This window comes from Salmo salar, chromosome 23, assembly GCF_965601325.2.
Source record: "Salmo salar chromosome 23, fSalSal1, whole genome shotgun sequence".
Lineage (NCBI taxonomy): Eukaryota > Metazoa > Chordata > Actinopteri > Salmoniformes > Salmonidae > Salmo > Salmo salar.
In genome coordinates, this window is record NC_138313.1 from 10299980 (window position 1) to 10327931 (window position 27952).

The 27952-nt window shown below is 44.9% G+C and overlaps 1 protein-coding gene across 1 annotated transcript in view; it reads left to right on the forward strand.

The window, feature by feature from the left end:
- Positions 1–719: 719 nt before the first annotated feature.
- LOC145850484 (3',5'-cyclic-AMP phosphodiesterase 4B) overlaps positions 720–27952 on the forward strand; it is a 99156-nt gene continuing 71923 nt past the window's right edge. Inside the window, exon 1 of the mRNA XM_082967912.1 lies at positions 720–1305. The gene's annotated coding sequence lies outside the window, so the exon portion shown is untranslated. The remainder of the gene's footprint in view (positions 1306–27952) is intronic.

Consider the following 27952-nt stretch of genomic DNA (forward strand, 5'->3'; position numbering starts at 1 on the left):
GTCGTGACACTAACAGTACATCAACTGGTGGAAGCTAGCCAAGTTAATTTACTTCTGAAACGGGACAAAACAAAGGCTACAAAACATTTCCATACAAACAACAGCTGTTAGATAGTAATACTAACTGCCTCATATCGCTATCTGACAGATAACTAGAGCTGACCTGGCTGTGGTAGCTACTACTAGCTAGCATAGCTTATTCATCCACCTCAGTCGAGAGGGGATGAAACATTAGCTAACGTTACTGTACATGTCAGTTACAATACTAGCTCAGCACAGCGAATAAACACTATTTAATTTTTTTCTGTTAAATTAAACAGAAGTTACTTTGCCAGCTACATCAGTCAACTAAAGAGTAGCCAGTGTCTGCTCTACTTACTATTTAAACTCTGTGAAAGAGCGTAACATACACACTGAACTATGCTCAACTCTCCTTTGCTGGTTCAGCCAGCCTTCCAGAAGCTTTGCCTTCACACAGCCTGTCAGGCCTCTCTGTGGTGTCTTCCTGGTCCTAAATCCAGCTGTTGTATCATATTGCAATGATATTTATATATTTTTTTACATTTCAGAATGTGGTGGGGACATGGCTCCCATCCCCAGTTAAAGTTGCGCCCCTGGCAGCATACATAAAGTACCCATCTATACATCCCGTGCAATTTTCATGTGACAATGACTGGGCTTTTCAAATACATTCCTGCTCAAATTCAAGGAAAGACTGATACAGACCAAGTCTTTAACATGTCACGCTGGAGAGCGACATAGATGAGGAAGACACAGATGAGATGATGAACACGCTCGGTAGAGTAGCCTATTCATTCGTTTATTCTGCGCGCTCGATTGGTCCAGAATACTCTACTGTGCGGTGAGGGAGTGAATGCCGACTTGAGAGATATTTTTTGAGAAGCTCTTCGGAAACTATCTTCCTCCATTTTTTTTTTAATAAGAACGTCGTAAATTGTACAATTCTTGAAATAGTTAGATCCTCAGAATTACGCCCGCGTGATTGTCTGGTGACAGACAAGTCACTCCATCAAGGAGGTGCTGTAATTTTTTGGGTGGAGGGACGAACGATACCGGATGTCTCTGGAAGAGATTCCCTAAAACGGGTTTTTAGCTGGACCATTATAGCCGAACGAGGTTGGCTCGAGGAGGAGGACACACAATAGCGCGCCGCGAAATAAACCGCGTGGCTAACAAAAGGAACCAGCCTTGGTTTTTGACACGTTCGCGGTTTACAGAAATTCAAGAATTCAGGAAGACCCCTTTGTCAACCCATGAGAATATAAAGTGGATTCGCTTTTTTAGGTAAGGTGCACCTGAGCGCAGGCTGTAGTTTGTCTAATTCTGTTGTTTTGTTACGCTATTGGTGGATAAGACTAATAATAATGTTAAACAACACCAACATGCATTAGGTTCTGATATTTCTGGGAGTTCTGAGATTTCCCAGTAGCGAAATTCCAATTGATGTGTTTTTTATAATGGCTAGGCTATAGCCTATTGATAGGCAATTGGATTGAGTAACATGTGGTCGGCTACGTTTATAATTTTTCAAGTATGTGACGATTCGATTGATAAAAAAACAACAACAAAAAAGACATCATTGTTTATTTCGTAGTAAACAATCATCATTTGTAACGGGTGACCCAGACCCAGACTAAATTATAGGCTACATTGTGCAGGCAACATTTCAAGACGTTACATTGTTTCTGTCTTAGTTAATGTTAACCAACCTGACTTAGGTTACCCTGCCATGTAACCTGCCTATTTGACTTCAAATGGGTTAATAACTGAATAAAGTAATGCCTTCAAAGCAGGAAACTGACAGATAACTGACACCACTGACGTGATAATGAAATCACAGTAGTTGTACAGGTGCTCTCTCTCGATCAGTGACTGGGTATTTTAATTTTAGAGGTCCCTCTGACACACTTTGATATTCTCCTAGGTCTGTCTGGATAAGGACAAGAATGAGAGTGACACTGATATGAAATAGTCTGCAGTAGCCTGCATATTCAGCCTAGACTCTAGAAGAGTCTCTCTGTTTCTTTCTGAAGCCAGATTAGTTTTAAATCCAGGGCCAACCTCCTAAACAGAAAAAAAGAAACATGGTCACACTTTACATGAAGTTGCACAGATACCATGTAGCCAAATATAATGTCAATTTCTTTATGAAATGTATTGTTACGTGGTAATATACTACTAAACAATTGAATTTCCTTCAATTAAACTGATATTTAATGAATGATTATTGTCTATATTTACAGATCAACTACATGTCATACAGGGAACTGAAGCTTCCTATGTTCATTGGAGGTTGCAAGACATGTTTTGCATCTCCCTTACCCTTGTGTTGAGCTTTAGTGAGAGAGTGGGTCTGGTCTTAATGATTAGGGGACACAGGCTTGCGAATGAACCCTCCCTGGGCAAACAAGCCTTTCTGTCCTGATGCCATTTGACGGTTATATTCTCTGGTGCCTCCTCTTCTTCACTTTCATCTCACTCTTTATCTCTCCCTGATTCCCTCCAGCCCTCTCCGTCTCCCTCACTTCTCTCTCGCTCTCTCTCTTGAAAGCACCCTCTTTCCATCACAGTACATCAATTCTATCACCTCTCGCCTTTTCATCATTGTCTCTCCCTTCTTTCTTCCATCCCTCTCTGAGAACACATCACTTTCTCTTCATTTCATCCCAAAATCAAACCCTTTTAGAGTGTGTCCATCGATCAGACAACTCAGTCGCTCTCTCTCTCTGTCTGTGTGTGTGTGTGTGTGTGTGTGTGTGTGTGTGTGTGTGTGTGTGTGTGTGTGTGTGTGTGTGTGTGTGTGTGTGTGTGTGTGTGTGTGTGTGTGTGTGTGTGTGTGTGTGTGTGAAGTATAGTAAAACACATTGATCAATAAGCAGTGTTGTAAGTGGACTCTGAGAGCAAAGCTTTAATATTCAATACCTCAGCTTGAGAAATCAATTCATCTCAATAGTCATGCAATCATAGTATTTGCAAATATTAAATCAACATTTGCCCATTTTGTATTAGCCCAAATATTGTATTAGCCAAAATGGTTTGAATGGTACGCTGGCTCCCTGTGGCAAGATTTTGATTGGATGGGGGTGGTACGTGTTGTGTTCGTCACTGTTTTCGGACCAGGTAGGACAGATTTTGTAGAGAGTTGTTCCGTATGCTAGTTTGCAACATTGTAGAAAATGGAAGAAGACTTGGAGGAAAAACGGAATTATTTTTTTGCCAGAAGTGTGGTCCATACACAAAATCAAGTTAATGAAGGCATTACTCCTCTGCTTGAACTCTCTACTAAATAAAAAATAGACATTTTGCCGTGTCTACCTACAGGCTACGGTAAAAGTTCAGTGTATCAAGTATGGCCGACATATTTATTGAAATTTGAAAGTGGAGAAATCGATTGTAATTGTAGTTTCTCCTCTGATGTCAATGATCGAGGATCAGGTTCATGTCCTGAACTCTCAAGGAATCTCCACCTCATTTAGGGTGTCCATCATGGACTTTTAAGGTGTCCATCATGTTGTCAACTATGGACCACTTCAAGACATTGAGCCCCATATGCAGGCATATGGAAGAGCAGGGAGGGATGGCACAAGCTCACGTGGGTCAAAATGAGATGGAGGACGAGAAAATTGCCAAAGACTCCTGAAGCTTTGGTTGGCTCAGAGAAATGGCGATGCCTACTGCAAACGTCATTGTTCCGCGAGCGTCTCATTGAAATGGCTGTCAATGAGATCCCCACTGTGGTTCAATGGTGAGTTATTTGTGTGTAAAAGCATCTTTTTTATTTGAGCTGTTTTTGGGCTAAGTTGACTAAAACTTTGAGAGATATTGGGTGGGGGTATGGCTATGTGGGGAGAGAGTGGGAAGGTGGGGGCATTGCATGTGATTATTGCCATGTGTGTATGTTGCCCTGGTATTATTTGACTTGTAAAACAAGTGTCTGATGTGTGAAACCTGCTAATTCTTTGATCAGTTGTGTTTCTGTATGTCTGAATATATATCACTTAATTGCTGGACCTCTTCTTAAAATCACACTCTTTAAATGAACACAAAGGCCACGTGCTACCTTCAACATGATACATTTGTCATTGAACCAGTATTATTTTTGTCCTTTTTATTATGACAACTAATGCATATTTTCTTGTTTTTATCACATTTCCTATAAAATGGTAAGGCACAGGGGAAGGAGGCAGCTTTTCGGAAGTGGTGTGGAATGGTTGGCGAGCTGCGGTCGCTCTTACCATTTCCAGACCTGGCAGCCACAGCTACAGCTTCCAAGGCTACAAGGAAGAGCATAATGAAGCACCTGGGCATTCGGCGAGGTGGTGAAAAGTCCTGACAGGGACATCAGACTGGCAATGAAGAAGGTGTTGTCTGACCCTGTAGAGACATTTTCATGGTTGCTCAAAGAGTTGGCCTGAAAGGTGCCTGAGACCCCAAGGACTGTCATATACTGTAAGAGAAGTAAAGACTGTTCTTTGCTGTACAACAAGGTTTCTCAGTATTTCCTTGGGGAGAATTCTGTGCATCGAGCAGGAGTAGAGGATACACTGGAAAACAGGCTTTTTGACATGTACCACTCAGAGACACCCGAGCACATAAAACTGCACATCATCTCCGGCCTTGGAAGATAAGTCAATCTAATCTTCGAGTTGTGATGGCTTCTTCAGCACTGGGAATGGGGAGTGGACTTTAAGGGTGTCCATCATTTCATCAACTATGGACCACTTCAATACATTGAGCCCCACATGCTGGCATATGGAAGAGCGGGGAGGGACAGCACAAGCTCATGTTCACATGTTCATGCGTACCATGGAAGGCAGCTTGTTGGAGTTTCGGATAAGATGAGAATGTATGTGTCAAACAGTACGAGCTGCAGGTGGGTGAAACTGTTACATCTTTTTAAAGATGGCACGCAACCAATATCACCCAAACATGACTGCTGTGAAAATCATGCTACCTCGTGCAACTGCAGGGTAATTATAGTCGTTTGGAGAGGCATGCAGGACAACCATTACAGGCTGGTCAGTGAAGAGCGTAGGCAATACCTGAGAAAGGAATGACATGACCTTGCACTTGAGATGGCGCACACAGGTGTTCATGGGAGTGTCTGTTTATTGCACATCGTCCAATGTGGTTAACCCTGACAAAATTATGGACAACATTCTGAGCGCAATTCCCTTTTCTCAATTGAGGACATTTTTTCTGCTCTGCCCATTACTGACATGAGACATGCAATAGCCCTACTGTCTATCATCACTGAGATTTTGGGGGATGAGGAAGACTTGAGTGATGATGATTCAGTGTCGGGACAACTTGGGGCTTTTGCAAACATGACTGTGTACACATGAGGACTTTTACATTCTGTGTTGACAAATGAATACTGTAGGTATTATCTCCTCTGCTTAACACTTCGAAAGACTTATGTAGTCAAGGATATTATTGTTGTGGATACAGGCCCTCTTACCATTGAGCTGTAGCTGTATGGAATAGTAGAATGTATGCCATACACACACTGTAAATACATAATTTGACTTATAGATTTGTTCTAACACTCATTTTCAGTTATATAAAGTATAGAGTGGGCCAAGATGTGACCTGTCACCCATAGTTCATAATGAGCATTTTGAATAACTAACTATCTCCCTTTTCTCCTTCACTGGACTTCAATAAATAATCAAGATTTGGAAACATCAAAGTTTAGTGGATTGTAAGACTTTATTGTAAATTAACTTGTAGTTGCCTTTTTTGGGATGAAATAAGTGTCACGGTTGTTGTATGATGAAGGAGCGGACCAAAGCGCAGCGTGTGTATCGTTCCACATTTTCTTTATTAAACTGTGAATCTATGCAATACATACAAATAAACTAAAGAACAAAAACAACAAACCGTGACGAAGAGGTGCAACATACACTAACTCAAAACAATCTCCCACAAACCCAGGTGGGAAAAACAACTACTTAAGTATGATCTCCAATTAGAGACAATGATGACCAGCTGCCTCTAATTGGAGATCATCCCAAAAAAAGGCCAACATAGAAATACAAAACAAGAACATAACAACATAGAAAATCTAAACTAGAAAAACTGTCACGCCCTGACCTACTCTTCCATAGAAAATAACAGCTTAAGTAACAATTAACAAGCAAGTGTAGTACAATAAACTTTACATAACTTTTAAAGTGGGAATATTGTGGGATTTTCCCCCAGTGTTGGCCCAGAGAATTGGCTATAGCAGTTGTTACTGCTCGTACGGTGCTTGTACGGTGTACACATCACTGTGTACATATCACGTCTTCCTATATAAAGTTTCAGACAGCAACAGGAAGAATGTTAATAGTACATCAAATTTTATTGGTCACATACACGTGATTAGCAGATGTTATTGTGGGTGTAGCGAAATGCTTGTACTTCTAGCTCCGACGGTGCAGTAATATCTAACAAGAAATATCTAACAAATTACACAACATATACACACAAATCTAAGTAGGAATGAATTAAGTTATATACAAATGGATAAGCGATGTCAGAGCGGAACGGACTAAGATACAGTAGTATAGAATACAGTATATACATATGCAATGAGTAATGCCAGAAATGCATACATTATTAGTGACTAGTGTTCCATTCCTTAAAGTGGCCAGTGATTTCTAGTCTATGCCTATAGGCAGCAGCCTCTAATGTGCTAGTGATGGCTGTTTAACAGTTTGATGGCCTTGCGATAGAAGCTGCTTTTCAGTCTCTCGGTCCCAGCTTTGATACACATTTACATTTAAGTCATTTAGCAGACGCTCTTATCCAGAGCGACTTACAAAATGGTCCATTCACCTTATGATATCCAGTGGAAGAACCACTTTACAATAGTGCATCTAAATATTTTAAGGGGGGGGGGGGGGGGGTTAGAAGGATTACTTTATCCTATCCTAGGTATTCCTTAAAGAGGTGGGGTTTCAGGTGTCTCCGGAAGGTGGTGATTGACTCCGCTGTCCTGGCGTCGTGAGGGAGCTTGTTCCACCATTGGGGTGCCAGAGCAGCGAACAGTTTTGACTGGGCTGAGCGGGAACTGTGCTTCCTCAGAGGTAGGGGGGCCAGCAGGCCAGTGGTGGATGAACGCAGTGCCCTTGTTTGGGTGTAGGGCCTGATCAGAGCCTGAAGGTATGGAGGTGCCGTTCCCTTCACAGCTCCGTAGGCAATCACCATGGTCTTGTAGCGGATGCGAGCTTCAACTGGAAGCCAGTGGAGAGAGCGGAGGAGCGGGGTGACGTGAGAGAACTTGGGGAGGTTGAACACCAGACGGGCTGCGGCGTTCTGGATGAGTTGTAGGGGTTTAATGGCACAGGCAGGGAGCCCAGCCAACAGCGAGTTGCAGTAATCCAGACGGGAGATGACAAGTGCCTGGATTAGGACCTGCGCCGCTTCCTGTGTGAGGCAGGGTCGTACTCTGCGAATGTTGTAGAGCATGAACCTACAGGATCGGGTCAGCGCCTTGATGTTAGTGGAGAACGACAGGGTGTTGTCCAGGATCACGCCAAGGTTCTTAGCACTCTGGGAGGAGGACACAAGGGAGTTGTCAACCGTGATGGCGAGATCATGGAACGGGCAGTCCTTCCCCGGGAGGAAGAGCAGCTCCGTCTTGCCGAGGTTCAGCTTGAGCTGGTGATCCGTCATCCACACTGATATGTCTGACAGACATGCAGAGATGCGATTCGCCGCCTGGTTATCAGAAGGGGGAAAGGAGAAGATTAATTGTGTGTCGTCTGCATAGCAATGATAGGAGAGACCATGTGAGGATATGACAGAGCCAAGTGACTTGGTGTATAGCGAGAATAGGAGAGGGCCTAGAACAGAGCCCTGGGCGACACCAGTGGTGAGAGCGCATGGTGCGGAGACAGATTCTCGCCACGCCACCTGGTAGGAGCGACCTGTCAGGTAGGACGCAATCCAAGCGTGGGCCGCGCCGGAGATGCCCAACTCGGAGAGGGTGGAGAGGAGGATCTGATGGTTCACAGTATCAAAGGCAGCAGATAGGTCTAGAAGTATGAGAGCAGAGGAGAGAGAGTTAGCTTTAGCAGTGCGGAGAGCCTCCGTGACACAGAGAAGAGCAGTCTCAGTTGAATGCCCAGTCTTGAAACCTGACTGATTAGGATCTAGAAGGTCATTCTGAGAGAGATAGCAGGAGAGCTGGCCAAGGACGGCACGTTCAAGAGTTTTGGAGAGAAAAGAAAGGGATACTGGTCTGTAGTTGTTGACATCGGAGGGATCGAGTGTAGGTTTTTTCAGAAGGGGTGCAACTCTCGCTCTCTTGAAGACGGAAGGGACGTAGCCAGCGGTCAAGGATGAGTTGATGAGCGAGGTGAGGAAGGGGAGAAGGTCTCCGGAAATGGTCTGGAGAAGAGAGGAGGGGATAGGGTCAAGTGGGCAGGTTGTTGGGCGGCCGGCCGTCACAAGACGCGAGATTTCATCTGGAGAGAGAGGGGAGAAAGAGGTCAAAGCACAGGGTAGGGCAGTGTGAGCAGGACCAGCGGTGTCGTTTGACTTAGCAAACGAGGATCGGATATCGTCAACCTTCTTTTCAAAATGGTTGACGAAGTCATCCGCAGAGAGGGAGGAGGGGGGGGGAGGGGGAGGAGGATTCAGGAGGGAGGAGAAGGTAGCAAAGAGCTTCCTAGGGTTAGAGGCAGATGCTTGGAATTTAGAGTGGTAGAAAGTGGCTTTAGCAGCAGAGACAGAAGAGGAGAATGTAGAGAGGAGTGAGTGAAAGGATGCCAGGTCCGCAGGGAGGCGAGTTTTCCTCCATTTCCCCTCGGCTGCCCGGAGCCCTGTTCTGTGAGCTCGTAGTGAGTCGTCGAGCCACGGAGCAGGAGGGGAGGACCGAGCCGGCCTGGAGGATAGGGGACAGAGAAAATCAAAGGATGCAGAAAGGCAGGAGAGGAGGGTTGAGGAGGCAGAATCAGGAGATAGGTTGGAGAAGGTTTGAGCAGAGGGAAGAGATGATAGGATGGAAGAGGAGAGAGTAGCGGGAGAGAGAGAGCGAAGGTTGGGACGGCACAATACCATCCGAGTAGGGGCAGAGTGAGAAGTGTTGGATGAGAGCAAGAGGGAAAAGGATACAAGGTAGTGGTCGGAGATTTGGAGGGGAGTTGCAATGAGATTAGTGGAAGAACAGCATCTATACATCTATACACCTGTAGTGACCTCGCCTTCTGGGTGATAGCGGTGTGAACAGGCAGTGGTTCGGGTGGTTGATGATCTTTTTGGCCTTCCTGTGACATCGGGTGCTGTAGGTGTCCTGGAGGGCGGGTAGTTTGCCCCCGGTAATGCGTTGGGCAGACCGCACCACCCTCTGGAGAGCCTTGCGGTTGCGGGCGGTGCAATTACCGTACCAGGTGGTGATACAGCCTGACAGGATGCTTTCAATTGTGCATCTGTTAAAGTTTGAGGGTTTTGTGTGACAAGCCAAATTTCTTCAGCCTCCTGAGGTTGAAGAGGCTCTGTTGTGCCTTCTTCACCACACTGCCTGTGTGGGGGGTCCATTTCAGTTTTTCAGTGATGTGTACGCTAAGGAACTTGAAGCTTTCCACCTTCTCCACTGCGGTCCCGTCGATGTAGATAGGGGGGGTGCAACATTTGCTGTTTCCCGAAGTCCACGATCATCTCCTATGTGTTGTTGAGTGAGAGGTTGTTTTCCAAGCTCCACACACCCAGAGCATTCACCCCCTCGTTGTAGGCTGTCTCGTCATCATTGGTAATCAAGCCTACTACTGTTGTGTCGTCTGCAAACTTGATGATTGAGTTGGAGGCGTGCTTGACCACGCAGTCATGGTGAACAGGGAGTACAGGAGGGGGCTGAGCACGCACCCTTGTGGGGCCCCAGTGTTGAGGATCAGCGGAGTGGAGGTGATGTTTCCTACCTTCACCACCTGGGGGCGGGATGTCAGGAAGTCCAGGACCCAGTTGCACAGGGTGGGGTTCAGACCCAGGGCCCCGAGCTTAATGATGAGCTTGGAGGGTACTATGGTGTTGAATGCTGAGCTATAGTCAATGAACAGCATTCTTACATAAGTATTCCTCTTGTCCAGATGGGATAGGGCAGTGTGCAGAGTGATGGCGATTGCATCGTCTGTGGATCTATTGAGGCGGTAAGCAAATTGAAGTGGGTCTACGGTGGCAGGTAAGTTAGAGGTGATATGATCCTTGACTAGTCTCTCAAAGCACTTCATGATGACAGAGGTGAGTGGTACAGGGCGATAGTCATTAAGTTCAGGTACCTTTGCCTTCTTGGGTACAGTAACAATGGTAGCCATCTTGAAGCATGTAGGGACAGCAGACTGAGATAGGGAGCGATTGAATATGCCCATAAACACACCAGCCAGCTGGCCTGCGCATGCCCTGAGGACGTGGGTAGGGATTCCGTCTGGGCCGGCAGCTTTGTGAGGGTTAACCCATTTAAATGTTTTACTCACGTCAGCCATGGAGAAGGAGAGCCCACAGTCCTTGGTAACGGGCCGCATTGGTGGAACTGTGTTATCCTCAAATCGTGCCAGAAATGTGTTTAGCCTGTCCGGAAGCAAGACGTCGGTCTCGGCAACGTGGCTGGTTTTCCTTTTATAATCCGTGATTGTCTGTAGTCCCTTCCACAGACGTCTCTATACTTTATCTCTATACTGACGTTTAGCTTGTTTGATTGCCTTGCGGAGTGAATAACTACACTGTTTATTTTCTGCCATATTATCAGTCACCTTGCCATGGTTAAATGCGGTGGTTCCCGCTCTCAGTTTCACGCGAATTCTACCATCTATCCATGGTTTCTGGTTAGGGTAGGTTTTAATAGTCACAGTGGGTACTACATCTCCTATACACTTCCTTATAAACTCAGTCACCGTATCCGTGAATGCCTCTAGGTTCTTTTCGCAAGCTACCTGGAACATATCCCAGTCCATGTGATCAAAACAATCCTGAAGCATGGATTCCGATCGGTCAGACCAGTGTTGAATGGTACGAAGCAGGGGTACTTCCTGTTTTGAGGTTCTGCCTATAGGATGGGAGGAGCAAGATGGAGTCGTAGTCAGATTTGCCGAAATCAGGGCGGGGGAGTGTCTTGTAAGCATTCCGGAAGTTTGAATAGCAATGTTCGAGAGTCTTACCAGCGCGAGTAGTACAGTCGATATGTTGATAGAACTTCTGCAGCCTAGTTCTCAGATTTGCTTTGTACCCAACTACAATAAATGCAGCCTCAGGATATGTGGTTTCCAATTTGCATAAAATCCAGTGAAGTTCTTTGAGGGCCATCGAGGTATCGGCTTGAGGTGGGATGTAAACGGCCGTGGAGATGACGGAGGAGAATTCTCTTGGGAGATAATAAAGTTGACATTTAATTGGGAGGTATTCTAGGTCGGGCGAACAAAAGGTCTTGAGTGCCTGTATTTTCCTAGAATTACACCATGAGTCGTTAATCATGAAACACACCCCTCCGCCCTTCTGCTTCCCGGAGAGATATTTATTCCTGTCTGAGCTATGTACTGAGAATCCTGCTGGCTTTCCCGACTCCGACAGAGTATCCCGAGAGAGCCATGTTTCCATGAAACAAAGTATGTTACAGGGCCCGATGTCTCTCTGGAAAGAAATCCTTGCTCTCAGCTCATTAACTTTGTTATCCAAAGACTGAACATTAGCAAGTAATATACTCGTAAGCGGTGGGTGGTGTACACGCCTCCTAAGTCGAACCAGCAGGCCGCCTCAAGTGCCTTTCCTTCGCCGGCGACGTTTTGGGTTGGCCTCTGGAATAAGTTAAATTGCTCTGTGGAGAGTGAATAAAGGATCTGCTCCAGGGAAGTCATATTCCTGGTCGTAATGCTAGTAGGTCTGGTGAGTTGCTGCTGCTCTAATATCCAATAGTTCTTCCCGGCTGTATGTAATGACACAACATTTCCTGAGCTAATAATGTAAAAAATTGTACATAAAAAAAACAAAATACTGGCAAAGTTTCCTAAGAGCTAGTCGCGATGCTGCCATCTCCGTCAGCGCCATCTTATGCCATAACATTGTAAGTAAAAGAAAATGCACAAATAAATGGTTAATAAAAAGGTTAACGGAATATTTTAAGTTAAAATAATGACAAATGCAACAAAGAATGTAACGGTATAAAAGTAAGTCTACATTTGGCTTCAGCTCACAATCTTTATCATATCACTGCATAATGTCTGTCTGCTCTCATATGGTTCTGCTGACTTTCTGTGCAATGTCAAACTGGACATTGGCCACTTGATGTTGGATGAGGTTTATTGTGAGGTGCACATGGTGTTCGCAGTTCAAGTCCAACGCTATGTTTCCTGATCCACCACCTGTATTCACTGTGCTGTTTCACCTGAGTCCTATGAGACACACTGGAGCTTTGTAGGGCTAGATCAAACTGCAGTTTCAGCATTTTGAATTTCCACAGCCCGCAGGTTCTTTCCGTCACCCACATGTATAAAAACTAGAAAGTTGCTTTCCTGGAGTACTTTTTCTTTTAGATCTGGCTTAAATTGTATCTTGATTATTGACAACTGATATCTTGTCTTCTTTTTGCTCATGGTGACTCAATTGTTTCTGACTTTGGAAGGACGGATGGCTAGGATAGTGACAGGTTAGCGTCTGTTGTTGTTTGTCCTGTGTTTGGCTTTTCTCCACTCATCTGGCGGTGGACATCTCTGTGTCATCGTTCATGACATAGGTGTCTACTATGGCAAACATCTGAGCATCAAACCACTTCTGTTTTTCGATGGCAGATGTGAAATCTTCTGGTGGACTATGTCTGCGTATTGTGTAGGGATGTTGCTTAATGTTTTAACTGCCACATTTTTTGGGGGGGTTCTATTAAAACGACAAGCACCCCTGCAAAATCCATGTCAATTTACAACGCTGAATAATGGTATACAGCAGTCATATACCCTTGAAAGCACCTCGGCTACAGCATGTTTGTTTGTCTGTAAGGGTACTGTCACGTCCTGACCAGGTAAAGAGGTCATTTGCCATAGTAATATGGTCAGGGCGTGGCAGGGGGTTGTTTTGTGTGGGGTTTGGGGTTTTCTGTTTCTATGTGGGAGTGTTCTAGTTTTCTATTTCTATGTGTTTGGCCGGGTATGGTTTCCAATCAGTGGCAGGTGTCTTTCGTTGTCTCTGATTGGAAGCCATACTTAGGCAGCCTGTTTTCCTTTGGGGTTTGTGGGTAGTTGTTTTCCGTTTTGTCGATGTACCTGACAGAAATGTTGGCTGTCGTGTTTGTTATTTTGTTTAAGTGTCATCATAAATAAAGGAAATATGAGCACTTTACACGCTGCGCCTTGGTCCCCTTTCATTTACATTTACATTTAAGTCATTTAGCAGACACTCTTATCCAGAGCGACTTACAAATTGGTGCATTCACCTTATGATATCCAGTGGAACAACCACTTTACAATAGTGCATCTAAATCTTTTAGGGGGGGGGGGGGGGGGGGGGTTAGAAGGATTACTTTATCCTATCCTAGGTATTCCTTAAAGAGGTGGGGTTTCAGGTGTCTCTGGAAGGTGGTGATTGACTCCGCTGTCCTGGCGTCGTGAGGGAGCTTGTTCCACCATTGGGGTGCCAGAGCAGCGAACAGTTTTGACTGGGCTGAGCGGGAACTGTGCTTCCTCAGAGGTAGGGGGGCCAGCAGGCCAGAGGTGGATGAACGCAGTGCCCTTGTTTGGGTGTAGGGCCTGATCAGAGCCTGAAGGTATGGAGGTGCCTTTCCCTTCACAGCTCCGTAGGCAATCACCATGGTCTTGTAGCGGAACCTTTCGACGACCCATGTGACAGAACTTCCCACCACCAACGGACCAAGCAGTGTGCATTCTCCAGGAGGAAGAGCAGGACCAAGCAGTATGGTTCAGAGGAGTGGACCTGGGAGGAGATCCTGGATGGCAAAGGATCCTGGACGTGGGAGGAGATCCAGGCCGGAAGGGATCGCCTCCCATGGGAACAGGTGGAAGCAGCGAGGGAGGTACAGCATCGAGATCAACGGCTAGGCAAGCAACAGGAGGCCGAGAGGAAGCGCAAAATTTTTTTTGGGGGGGGGCACACGGGTAGATTGGCGAAGGCGAGGTTAAGACCTGAGCCAACTCCCCGTGCTTACCGTGGGGAGCGAGTGACTGTAGAAGCACCTTGTTATGCGGTGGTGCGCACGGTGTCGCCCATGCGCACTCAGCCCGGTGCGCTCGGTGAAAGCTCCTCACCGTTGCCGTGCTAGAGTTGGCCGGCAGCCAGGGAGAAGTGCACCGGTTCAACGTATCTGGTCTCCAGTGCGTCTCTTCGGCCCAGGTTATCCTGCACCTGCTCTACGCACGGTACCCCTCATTCACCAGCACGGCCCAGTTCGTCCTGTACCAGCGCTCCGCCCTTGCTGGGCTATAATCAACATCGAGCCAGGACGGGTTGTGCCAGCCCTAAGCGCCAGACCTCCAGTGCGCCACCATAGCCCAGTACGTCCTGTGCCTGCTCTGCGCACTCTCCCTCCAGTGCGCCACCATAGCCCAGTACGTCCTGTGCCTGCTCCTCGCACTCTTCCTCCAGTACACCTCCATAGCCCAGTACGGCCGGTGCCTCCTTTGAACACGCGGTCCTCAGTGCGTCTCCCCAGTCTGGTGAGACCGGTTCCAGCTCCCCGTAGGAAGCCTCCAGTGATGATCAATGGTCCAAATCCTCCAGCGATAATCCATGGCACGAAGCCTCCAGTGATGATCCATGGCCCAGAGCCTGTAGGGATGATCCATGGCACGAAGCCTCCAGTGATGATCCATGGCCTGGAGCTTGTAGGGATGATCCATGGCACGAAGCCTCCAGTGATAATCCATGGCCCGGAGCCTCCATTGATAATCCATGGCCCGGAGCCTCCAGTGATGATCCATGGCACAAAGCCTCCAGTGATGATCCATGGCGCAGAACCAAAGTATCTGGTCTCCAGTGCGTCTCTTCGGCCCAGGTTATCCTGCACCTGCTCTACGCACGGTACCCCTCATTCACCAGCACGGCCCAGTTCGTCCTGTACCAGCGCTCCGCCCTTGCTGGGCTATAATCAACATCGAGCCAGGACGGGGTGTGCCAGCCCTAAGCGCCAGACCTCCAGTGCGCCTCCAAGGCCCAGTGTACCCTGTGCCTGCTCCGCACACTCTCCCTCCAGTGCGCCACCATAGCCCAGTACGTCCTGTGCCTGCTCTGCGCACTCTCCCTCCAGTGCGCCACCATAGCCCAGTACGTCCTGTGCCTGCTCCTCGCACTCTTCCTCCAGTACACCTCCATAGCCCAGTACGGCCGGTGCCTCCTTTGAGCACGCGGTCCTCAGTGCGTCTCCCCAGTCTGGTGAGACCGGTTCCAGCTCCCCGTAGGAAGCCTCCAGTGATGATCAATGGTCCGAAGCCTCCAGTGATAATCCATGGTCCGAAGCCTCCAGTGATAATCCATGGCCCGGAGCCTCCAGTGATGATCCATGGCACAAAGCCTCCAGTGATGATCCATGGCGCGGAACCAGTAGTGATGATCCATGGCGCAGAGCCTGCAGGGCAGGTCCCCAGTCCGGAACCTACAGAGACGCCCCCCAGTCCGGAGCCTCCGGCGACGCCCCCCAGTCCGGAGCCTCCGGCGACGCCCCCCAGTCCGGAGCCTCCGGCGACGCCCCCCAGTCCGGAGCCTCCGGCGACGCCCCCCAGTCCGGAGCCTCCGGCGACGCCCCCCAGTCCGGAGCCTTCGGCGGTGGTCTGCAGCCCGGAGCCTTCAGCGGATCAGTGTATGGCAAAGGCTGGTGCTCTTGCATTAGTTGAATTGTAACTTTTTGTATAATTTTGATTCCGATTTTTATGATTTAACCACATGACAGTAATCTACACACAATACCCCATAATGTCAAAGCAAAAACAGGTTTTTAGAGATTTTTGCAAATTTATGAGAAAAAAAAGATACCTTATTTACATAAGTATTCAGACCCTTTGCTATAAGAATCGAAATTGAGCTCTGGTGCATCCTGTTTCCATTGATTATCCTTGAGATGTTTCTACAACTTCATTGGAGTCCACCTGTGGTAAATTCAATTGATTGGACATGATTTTGGAAAGGCACACACATGTCTATATAAGGTCCCACAATGGACAGTGCATTGTCAGAGCAAAAACCAAGCCATGAGGTGGAAGGAATTGTCCGTAGAGCTCCGAGACAGGATTGTGTCGAGGCACTGATCTGGGGAAGGGTACCAAAAAATGGCTGCATCATTGAAGGTCCCCAAGAACATAGTGGCCTCCATCATTCTTAAATGGAAGAAGTTTGGAACCACCAAGACTCTTCCTAGAGCTGGCCGCCCGGCTAAACTGAGGGAGGTGACCAAGAACCCGATGGTCACTCTAACAGAGCTCCAGAGTTCCTTTGGGGAGATAGGAGAAACTTCCAGAAGGACAACCATCTCAGCAGCACTCCACCAATCAGGCCTTTATGGTAGATTGGCCAGACAAAAGCCACTTCTCAGTAAAAGGCACATGACAGCCCGCTTGGAGCCAAAAGCCACCTAAAGGACTCTCAGACCATGAGAAACAATATTCTCTGGTCTGATGAAATGAAAATTGAACTCTTTGGCCTGAATACCAAGCATCACGCCTGGAGGAAACCTGCCACCATCCCTACGGGGAAGCATGGTGGCGGCAGCATCATGCTGTGGGGATGTTTTTCAGCAAGTTTCTGAATGTCCTTGAGTGGCCCAGCCAGAGCCCGGACTTGAACCCCATCAAACATCTCTGGAGAGACCCGAAAATAGCTGTGCGTCGATGCTCCCCATCCAACCTGACAGAGCTTGAGAGGATCTGCAGTGAAGGATGGGAGAAACTCCCCAAATACAGGTGTGCCAAGCTTGTAGCGTCATACCCAAGAAGACTTCAATAAAGTGCTTCAATAAAGTACTGAGTACAGGGTCTGAATACTAATGTAAATGTGATATTTCAGTTTTTTATTTTTAATACAAACATTTCTAAAAACCTGTTTTCTTTTTCATTATGGGGTATTGTGTGTAGACTGATGAGGAAAGTGTTTATTCATTTTAGAATAAGGATGTAATGTAACAATGTGGAAAAACTCAAGGGGTCTGAATACTTTCCGAATGCACTGTATTTAGGCTTGCCATAAAGGGGTTTGAATACTTATTGACTCAAGACATTTCAGCTTTTCATTCTATAACCATAATTCCACTTAAACATTATGGTGTATTGCGTGTAGGCCAGTGACACAAAATCTCAATTTAATCATTTTTAAATGCAAGCGGTAATCCAACAAAATGCGTAAGAAAATCAAGGGGTGTGAGTACTTTCTGAAGGCACTGTAATTAGCTTGTGACTGGGCTAGCTAACCAACTAGCTCGGCATTTATCAAGCCTAGCTAGCTAGCTAGCTAGCTAGCTTCTCTCACTCAATAGTTTACCATGCCTTTATGACCACCTCGACATTCCTCTTGCCAATCTCAGTGGACTCCACATCTCCTCAATGTGTTACAGCTTTTACTCAGATTTGTCTGATTGAATGATATCGCCAACTGGTCATTCTCACCTGCACATTTAGAAGAGAATGCATGGGGGGGTGGGGGGGGGGTGGCGGGGGAGGGGGGAGCGGAGCACCACGAATCAAGGTTATCAGAAATCCACACTGATACACCTAGAGGAATTGCTGCAGCAAATCAACAGCACATCAATGTCTGGGGTTTTGAGAGAGAGAGAGAGAGAGAAGCCATTTAGTAAGTGTGTGATTTTATAGGGTACATGGTGTCTTACAGCACAGGTGCAACTTTCTTTCCTCTGGGAAATTCAGAGAAAAATAATACATCTGTTTTCTTTAGCCCTCCTACTGTTCCTGTTTTTAACTCCGAGCTACTTATCGCTGCAATTTTCTCACTATGTTTTCCACCACATTAGTGAAGCTCCCCTGAGCACCTTACTCCTAGCCCTGTCTGACTCTCTGTCTGTCTGCCTGCCTGCCTGTCTGACAGAAAATAACGGGGTGTCAGAGAAAGAGAAACATAAGAGCGGTAGAGAACAACAAAGAGAAGGAGAGACTGAGAGCGAGCCAAGGACAGGGACATTGAGATTAGGGATGACCCCATTTAGTCGAGCAGTTGCAGAAATATATAATTGTTATGGCAGATCTTGATTGATCTGTCTCAGTGGACTAATCCATTGCGGAGGCAGCGGGGATGACACACTAGTATCACCAGTAGTACATTTACCATTCATTCCCATCATTTCTCATCTACAATGTTTGTTTGGTTACCATCATTTCTGTTAATGCATTCAATATATTATTATTACAGTCTTTTACTGTTCTAATTGTCGGAGTGGACATGTTGTTTGCAGAGCGTACAACCTAGGCTACACTTGTGAGAAACAAGTTTTTGTTTATTTCATTCCATTTACAAGTTGTCAATTCATTAATTGTGTTTTGTGTGGAGCGTTCCTGTCAATGTAGAGTAAGGACGTGCACCTGATTCCGCATAGAAGTAGGCCTAGGCTACCTGGCATGCGCGCAAATGTAGGCTTTTAAATGTGCCCATTTGGGGATCTGATACTATTTCTGATTGTCTTAACTCACCACCACTAATGAGCTTCTCAAAGTTTTTCTTCACCTCAAGTAGCAAGTAAAGTCGGTTTTTACATCCATTGAGAATAACAATAGTTCCTCAATGTAGCCTATTTGAAAGATCTTTCCAGTTCACTCCGTTTTGATAACCACTCTGTGTGAAAGGGAGAAAAAATGTAATGCGCTGATCTGGTGGAAACATCATGAAATAGGCCTACCTGATTACTCAGCCTACAGCTGTGTCTATCCGGAGCTCAGGGCTAGGGAAATTCTGAGGGTCCAGGATATTTTATACAATGTTGAAAGTTTGTTAGAGCAAGCTTCCAGGCTGGACCAAGTTGATAGTTGATACAATGTTTCAAGTTCCTTGCAGACAGGCCATGTGTACCCAATGTGATTTATTTTTAATCAGGATATTTTCTACCTTCAGGCTGCAATTTTTTTATTTGTTGGCTTTATGTAGGCTCGTTTTACATAGTTGGCAATATAAGTTACTTTTAGATTTGTATAATTTTCATTTAGATTTAGATGGAATTGTTATTTTGAGGAAGCGAAGACTTTGTTTAAAAAATGTTTTAACTGTTCCACAAACATTTGCATGTGTTTATCATAACTGGCACGCAGATCAGTAGAAATGGTAAGATAAATTGGCACTCCAAATGGAAAAGGTTGCCGATGTAGTTATCTCAGAAACTCTCTCTCAAGCCTCATCCATGCCAGACAAGGCACTCATTCTGTTCGTTCCACCTGCTGGGTGTCACTCACAGGCTGCATCCCAAATGAGTGGGCCCTGGTCAAAGGTAGTGCACTTCAGGGGGGTGCCATTTGGGACACAGCCACAACAAGCCTGCTGTGACAGATTGTATAACCAGCAGATCCAGAGTGACTTACAGGAGCAATTAGGTTTAAGTGCCTTGCTCAATGGCACCTCAACACATTTTTCACCTAGTATGCTCAAAGATTCGAACCAGCGGCCTTTCAGTTAGTGGCCTAATGCTTCTAACCACTAGGCTACCTGAGGCCCGATGTGTCCTGCTAGGTGTAGTATTTGTCAACATGTCAGAGACAAGGTATTGCAATCGCAGCCCCAGACATCTCTGTCACTTACGCCCAGAGGGACAAGTCAAATATTGACACTGCACAGCTCTGTGGTTCCCACATCAACAGGCAATGCACCAAACTGACATCACATCACCCTGGAAAGTGACATTTACATGCTAGATCAAAGTAAATTAATGCTTACCATGACATTAAGGCTACATGTAGGATCTTTACTTGACCTATATTGTCACAGAAAAATAATCCAGCAGCAACAGGATTTGAACGTTTAGTCCATAATCTTGCTTGATCGATGGTTAGTCTATTAGCTGGCCAAAAGTAGGCTACATGAAAAGTGAAATACTGTTAATATAACCATGTGTTAGTGTGGGTTTTCAGTGCATTTCTATAAATAAAAAAGCTCATCTGCATTTCCCGTGGTGCAGAAAATGTTTACATCCTTAGTGTCTATACACAATTGTACAGTTTTGAATTGCATTAGTATGTTTTGGATCCATATCAACAAGATCGCTTCATGAAATGTCACATGTAGTAATAGAGAATGCTCTCTTCTCAGTCTGCACACTATTTAGAGTTAGGTTTAGAAAAACGAATTAAAGTGTCACTCCACAATAATAAAATAGGTGACAATACAAATCGCAGATTTTAAAAGCAATATTCTGGACCAATCAAATAGAGTTTTGATGTCACAGGGATATTTCATCTCACATCCGAGCTCACTTCATATTCCCACCGGAAATACATCCAATCTCAACCCAATCAGGGATCGTCACCTTCAATGCAAAAAAAAAAACATTCATTCAGAAATTGTCATTTCCTGTGTGTCTGTGTCACCCACTGGGTGTGTGTGTGTGGGCGTGTGTCTTATGTAAACCGATTTGGAGGTTTGGCAGGCAACACCCAGGAAAGATGTTTATTTAGTCTTAAACCGTCACACAGGGTTATATAAATGTGCCGTCATCCATCATGTAGGTTTTTTAAAGCACCTATGTGCTTCAGACATCTGTGTGGTTTAAAGTAGATTAGCCATGTATGGACTCTGACGCAGAAGTACTGTAGGATTAATTCATAGCATGAAATCATGTATCAAAAATAAATGAAATCGTGTTTTTTCTCATCCATTCCTGAAAGGAGAAAATCATTGTGTCTGCGTGCTCTATAATTTGTGGTGATCAATCGGTGTATGTTATGCCTTTCATACGCCTCTAATTCAGATTTCTTTGTTGAAACGATTGCTTTGCAATGTCACATCACGCTTTCTTTTAAATGAACATGTGTTGCTTCTGCTGCAAACCAATATAGACAAAAGCGTGATCTACTATTGTATTATATTACATGGAAATCGTAATATTACACAAACCAACTTCTGTAGCCAACTTCTTCTGATCTAGGAGGCTTCTGTCGGTGTAGCGGTTGATGGTCCATGATAATGATAGTTGGTTGACTAATGATTACTGGATTATGTATTATAACAGATCCCTTCAGAGACTGGATAGATTGGATTACAGTTGGATATTACACCCAGCCGGCTAGAGCTACTGTAGGCCAGCTGGCCTCTTCTAGTCCAGTAGGAGGTGCTTCTGTTGGCGTTACTGTTGATGGTCCATGATAATGACTTTGTTGATGTATTATAACAGATTCCTTCATAGATTGGATTACAGTGGTGACGTTGACCTTGTTTGAATAGTACACATAAAACCCAGTCTAAATCGGCTCTGAAAACAGTGGCTCCGTGGTTCTTTAGTTTGGGCATTGGTCTACCCTCCGGATGGGCTGTACTCTACCCAGGGGTGCTGAGGACATTACAGTACAGTGTGCACAGAATTTCTGACAATTATTAGATCTATATTATTAGATCGATGTACCTGCTGTCATGACCTAACCAAATAGACAACCTTCTGGGGGTCATGTGAAGTTGGGGTATCTGCCGGCAGCTGTTATGAAATACCGATGCAGGCGTTTCATGGTAACACTTTACGTTACAGTCCAAACCCAACTGGTATTTTTTTGGTATATACTGAAAACAACCTGGAAACAAACAGTAGTTTTTTAGATCAATTTCAAAGATCGATGAATCGCAAAGGAAGTCATTGTTATCCATTTAACCTTTTGCCATGTTTACCATAGTATGTATCGGAGCACAGTATCAAGCGTAGCCATATGCATGATTAGACTAAGTCCTCAAGGTATATGCTGTAGCATAGTAGAGAAAATGAAAATCCTTCCATTTTAAAGGCCCTGTTCAGTCAAAAACACCATTTTCATTTGTTTTATATATAAACTCAGCAAAAAAGAAACGTCTTCACTGTCAACTGCGTTTAATTTCAGCAAACTTAACATGTGTAAATATTTGTATGAACATAACAAGATTCAACAACTGAGACATAAACTGAACAAGCTCCACAGACATGTGACTAACAGAAATTGAATAATGTGTCCCTGAACAAAGGGGGTGGGGGGGTCAAAATCAAAAGTAACAGTCAGTATCTGGTGTGGCCACCAGCTGCATTAAGTACTGCAGTGCATCTCCATCTCCTCCTTACCCCACTCTTCCACCAAGGCACCTGCAAGTTCCTGGACATTTCTGGGGGGAATGGCCCTAGCCCTCACCCTCCGATCCAACAGGTCCCAGGCATGCTCAATGGGATTGAGATCTGGGCTCTTCGCTGGCCATGACAGAACACTGTCATTCCTGTTGTGCAGGAAATCACGCACAGAACGAGCAGTATGGCTGGTGGCATTGTCATGCTGGAGGGTCATGTCAGGATGAGCCTGCAGGAAGGGTACCACATGAGGAAGGAGGATGTCTTCCCTGTAATGCACAGCGTTGAGATTGCCTGCAATGACAACAAGTTCAGTCCGATGATGCTGTGACGGACCCTCCACCTCCAAATCGATCCCGCTCCAGAGTACAGGCCTCGGTGTAACACTCATTCCTTCAACGATAAACGTGAATCCGACCATCACCCCTGGTGAGACAAAACCGCGACTCTTCAGTGAAGAGCACTTTTTGCCAGTCCTGTCTGGTCCAGCGACTGTGGGTTTGTGCCCATAGGCGACCTTGTTGCCGGGGATGTCTGATGAGGACCAAACAACAACAGGCCTACAAGCCCTCAGTCCAGCCTCTCTCAGCCTATTGCGGACAGTCTGAGCACTGATGGAGGGATTGTGCATTCCGGGTGTAACTCGGGCAGTTGTTGTTGCCATCCTGTAACTGTCCCGCAGGTGTGATGTTCGGATGTACTGATTTTGTGCAGGTGTTGTTACACGTGGTCTGCCACTGCGAGGATGATCAGCTGTCCATCCTGTCTCCCTGTAGTGCTGTCTTAGGCACAGTACAGACATTGCAATTTATTGCCACATCTGCAGTCCTCATGCCTCCTTGCAGCATGCCTAAGACACGTTCACGCAGATGAGCAGGGACCCCAGGCATCTTTCTTTTGGTGTTTTTCAGGGTCAGTAGAAAGGCCTTTTTAGTGTCCTAAGTTTTCATAACTGTGACCTTAATTGCCTACCATCTGTAAGCTTAATGACCGTTCCACAGGTGCATGTTCATTAATTGTTTATGGTTCCTTGAACAAGCATGGGAAAGTGTTTAAACTCTTTACAATGAAGATCTGTGAAGTTATTTGGATTTTTATGAATTATCTTTGAAAGACAGGGTCCTGAAAAAGGGACATTTCTTTTTTGCTGAGTTTATTTACACACTATGAGGTTGGAATAACATTGTGAACATGCTGATAATGCCCTTTTTGGTGTAAGAGATGTTTGAAAATACGTTTGGTGGGATGGAGTTTGGCCTAACATGGTGACATCACCATGCGGTAAATTATACTGAGCAAAAATATAAATGCAGCATGCAACAATTTCAACGATTTTACTGAGTGACTGATTTCCTTATATGAACTGTAAATTGAAATAAATGCAGTAGGTTCTAATCTATGGATTTCACATGACTGGGCAGGGGCGCAGCCATGGCTGGGCCTGGGACGACATGAGCCAGGCGCAGCCAATCAGAACACGTTTTTCCCCACAAAAGGGCTTTATTACAGACAGAAATACTCCTCCATTTCATCACTGTCTGAGTGGCTGGTCTCAGCCGATGAGGAGGTCCTGGGCTGGTGTGGTTACACTTGGTCTGCGGTTGTGAGGCTGGTTGGACATACTGCCAAATTCTCTAAAACAACATTGGAGACAGCTTATGGGAGAGAAATTAACATTAAATGATCTGTCAACAGCTCTGGTGGACATTCCTGCAGTCACCCTCAAAACTTGCACACTCCCTCTGTGGCATTGTGTTGTGTGACAACTGCACAGTGGCCTTTTATTGTCCCCAGCACAAGGTGCACCTGTGTAATGATCATGCTGTTTAATTATCTTATTGATATGCTACACTTGTCAGGTTGATGGAATATCTTGGCAAAGGAGAAATGCTCACTAACACATTTGTGTACAACATCTTTGAGAAATAAGCTTTCTGTGTGTATGGAACATTTCTGGGATCTTTTATTTCAGCTCATGAAACATGGGACCAACACTTTACATGTTGTGTTTATATTTTTCTTCAGTATAGTTTATAGACCAATAAGAAAGAGTTCCAAACCTCTGCCAATAACAGCACATTTTCAGTTTTCCCTTCCCCACGAGAAAGTGACCTTTTCTCAAAAAGCTATTTTTGTTTCCTTTTTTACCATTCTAATTTAAATCACAGTAAGGTACTTAATTGTTAGACAGAAATGATTTGTTATTACGATATAAACGGCTGCATTGGACCTTTAATTTTAAGTTATAAAGGAAGGTTTAATTGTCTCATCAGGGAACCGCTTGATCGCTGTTGAGCCATTCATTCTTTCACACAGACGCCCCTCTATCGCTTTGAATGATTAGTATGAGATAAATTAAGCTATGCAGGGCCATTAAGGCCACACGCTGTTTTTTTTCTTCCATTAGCCAGATATGCTAAATGGGTTGCAATATAATAACTGTCATAAAGGCTATCGGGATGTAATTTCTGAAGGGGAGGCAGGGGAGAATTTATATGAAGATGGGAGGGAGGCTAGGTAGGTTTACACTATTATTCTGGGGGCGATATATAGGCATTGATTGAAGCTCAATGTTAAATTCAAATCTCCCTACCATCATATCTAAGACAATATGACACCAATATCGATCAAAATTCGCAAATCACCTTGTTTGGAGGTATACAACACACTCCCTGTCTCTCATCATGAGCCGTCCATCCGTTACCGAGAACTACATACAGCATTTTTAACAGGGTTGTTAGCATTAGGAAAAAAGAAAACGTCTTGCCCAGAACTAGTTCAATATCTATGCGGCAGATAAGAACGAGACTACAGCATCCATAAAGTGACCATTAGACTTGCCACCTTTTGGACTGATGTTTGTAGGGGCAACAGTTTTGTTTAAATATATAATTTATCGTTTTTTTAAGAAACAGCGATGTGCTACCTTTTTGTAGCATTTCTGACAATCTCAGAGTTCTATTTAACCAGGTCAGCAACAGCTAGCTAACGTTAGCCTGCTTGTCCAAAGTCCAGCAGCTAGCCTCTGTAGCTAGCTAGCTAACACTAGCCAGCTGAAATCTAGATGGGTAGCTAGCTAATGAACAGGCAACGAAAGGTAGATAGCTATATTTGTTGTAGGTTTGTACACAAATAACTTCAGCCATTAGCTAGCTAGAGCCAGACAACAACAACTGACCTCAACACAGAATCTAGCTAATAGCTAGTTCATGTCCAAATTCCAGTCCTACATTTTTCCACACAACATAGCTAGCTAACTTACATGAATTCAAAACCAACACCAAACTTTGGAAAAATTGACACGTTGCTACTTTACTATGCATGCAATGGGCTTTTGCAATGCTAGATAGTCCAAGCTACATTTCACTGTCAGACAGGACAAACTCAAGCTGCTGAGAAAACAAATTGCTAGCTAACATTAACAGCGCTTCTGGCTCTGTTGTCCACTGACATCCGTGTGCAAATGCATGCTTGCCAGCATCAGAAAAACACATCCATAATACATTCCAGTATGCTCTTTCTCCTGTGACGTTTTAATTCAAATGTGTACTGATCAACATGTGTTAGATTTGACAACAACTCTGCCGTTCACACCTTTGAAGCTAGCCACAATAAGGATTAGCCACAATTTGAGATTCGCCTTCAAAAATAAAAGTCCCCCGTTGAAAGTGATTCAAACTGATACAAATAGTGGAATCATGCCGTATTTGGACTAGATAATACTAAACAGGTCAGGATGTTATATAAATTAAACAAAATACATTAAAAATCTGTAATCACACTATGGATGTAATATAGTGTACTTTAGGATTGCATACGTCTTTTAATTTTTTTACCTTTATTTAACTAGGCAAGTCAGTTAAGAACAAATTCTTATTTTCAATGATGGCCTAGGAACAGTGGGTTAAGCCTTGTTCAGGGGCAGAACAACAGATTTTTACCTTGTCAGCTCAGGGATTCGATTTTGCAACCTTTCGGTTACTAGTCCAACACTCTAACCACTAGGCTACTTGCCACCCCTGAACATACAGTGAGTATACCAAACATTACTGTAGGAACACATTCCAAATATTGAGTTGAAGCCCCCCTTTTTCCCTCAGAACAACCTCAATTCATCAGGGCAATGTTGACTCCAATTCTTCCCACAGTTGTGTCAAGTTGGCTGGATGTCCTTTGGGTGGTGGTCCGTTCTTGATACACACGGGAATCTGTAGAGTGTGAAAAACTCAGCAGTGTTGCAGTTCTTGACACAAATTGGTGCGCCTGGTACCTAATAACATAACCCTTTCAAAGGCACTTAAGTCTTTTGTCTTGCGCATTCACCCTCTGAATGTCACACATACACTATCCAAGTGTATGGCTTAAAAATCCTTCTTTAATCTGTCTTCTCCCCTTCATCTACACTAAATTAAGTCGATTTAAGTGACATCAATAAGGGGACATACAATAGCTTTCACCTGGTCAGTCAATGTCATACTCAATGTAGAGAGACTACAACGTCAATCCAAGATGGCAGGATGTCAAGTCATTTGTCTGTGACTAGTAGTTTTTAACCTACTAATAACCTGTTCATTTATGGTGGAGCAAATCTACAATTTCCTTGTTGTGTAGTGCAAACTATTTAGTTTTGCTGGTGTAAAGATAATTTGCAGTTCTTTACTTGAAGTTTACCAAAGTAAACCTCGCTCTGGCTGGCCTGTGTTCTATCCTCAGCTGTCCCTCCGCGTAGTGTCTTGTCCAAGCTGCTCCTCTTCACTCTCCACCTGGCTGTCAGAGGCAGCTCAACAATCCCCAACCCGTTCTCTAAATTGACCCCCACACCCAATCTACTCACACGCACACACACTCATACATACACCATGTCCCTCTCTCCCGTCACCTTTCCTTGGCCTCTATTTCTTACATCTCTCAGAGAAAATGACAATATTTGTGGGGTTGCTTTGTGAACTGACTTTACTGAACTCTGGAGAAAACACATTGTCGCTGATGTGCTCTCCCGTCCATTAGACATGTTGTCTGCGGGAACTCGTTCTTTTTCACTCGGTCCTCTCGTCCAAGTGCCAATGCATTTGTGGCATGAGGTGAACAGTACGAACTTGTGTCACTACCAAAGTTTTTAAACGACTGTTTTTTTTGTCTGGAAACTCACTTGTAGAATTCACCCCCAGAACTCACTTGTAAAAAAGAGAAGCTGTGCAAGGTTATTAAACAGAGGTGCCTAGTTATTCTTCTTTTATTGATCTCAGGTAACATGCAACCTAAACTTGGCCCTGATATGCAATGTATCAGCTTTTATTTCTTTCATCACATTCCCATTGGGTCAGAAGTTTACATACACTCAATTAGTATTTGGTAGCATTGCCTTTAAATTGTTAAACTTAGGTCAAATGTTTCGGGTAGCCTTCCACAAGCTTCCCACAATAAGTTGGGGGAATGTTGGCCCATTCTCCTGACAGAGCTGGTGTAACTGAGTCAGGTTTGTAGGCCTCCTTGCTTGCACACGCCTTTTCAGTTCTGCCAACAAATTTTCTATAGGATTTGAGGTCAGGGCTTTGTGATGGCCACTCCAATACCTTGACTTTGTTGTCCTTAAGCCATTTTGCCACAACTTTGGAAATATGCTTGGGGTCATTGTCCATTTGGAAGACCCATTTGCGACCAAGCTTTAACTTCCTGACTGATGTCTTGAGATGTTGCTTCGATATATCCACATAATTTTCTTTCCTCATGATGCTA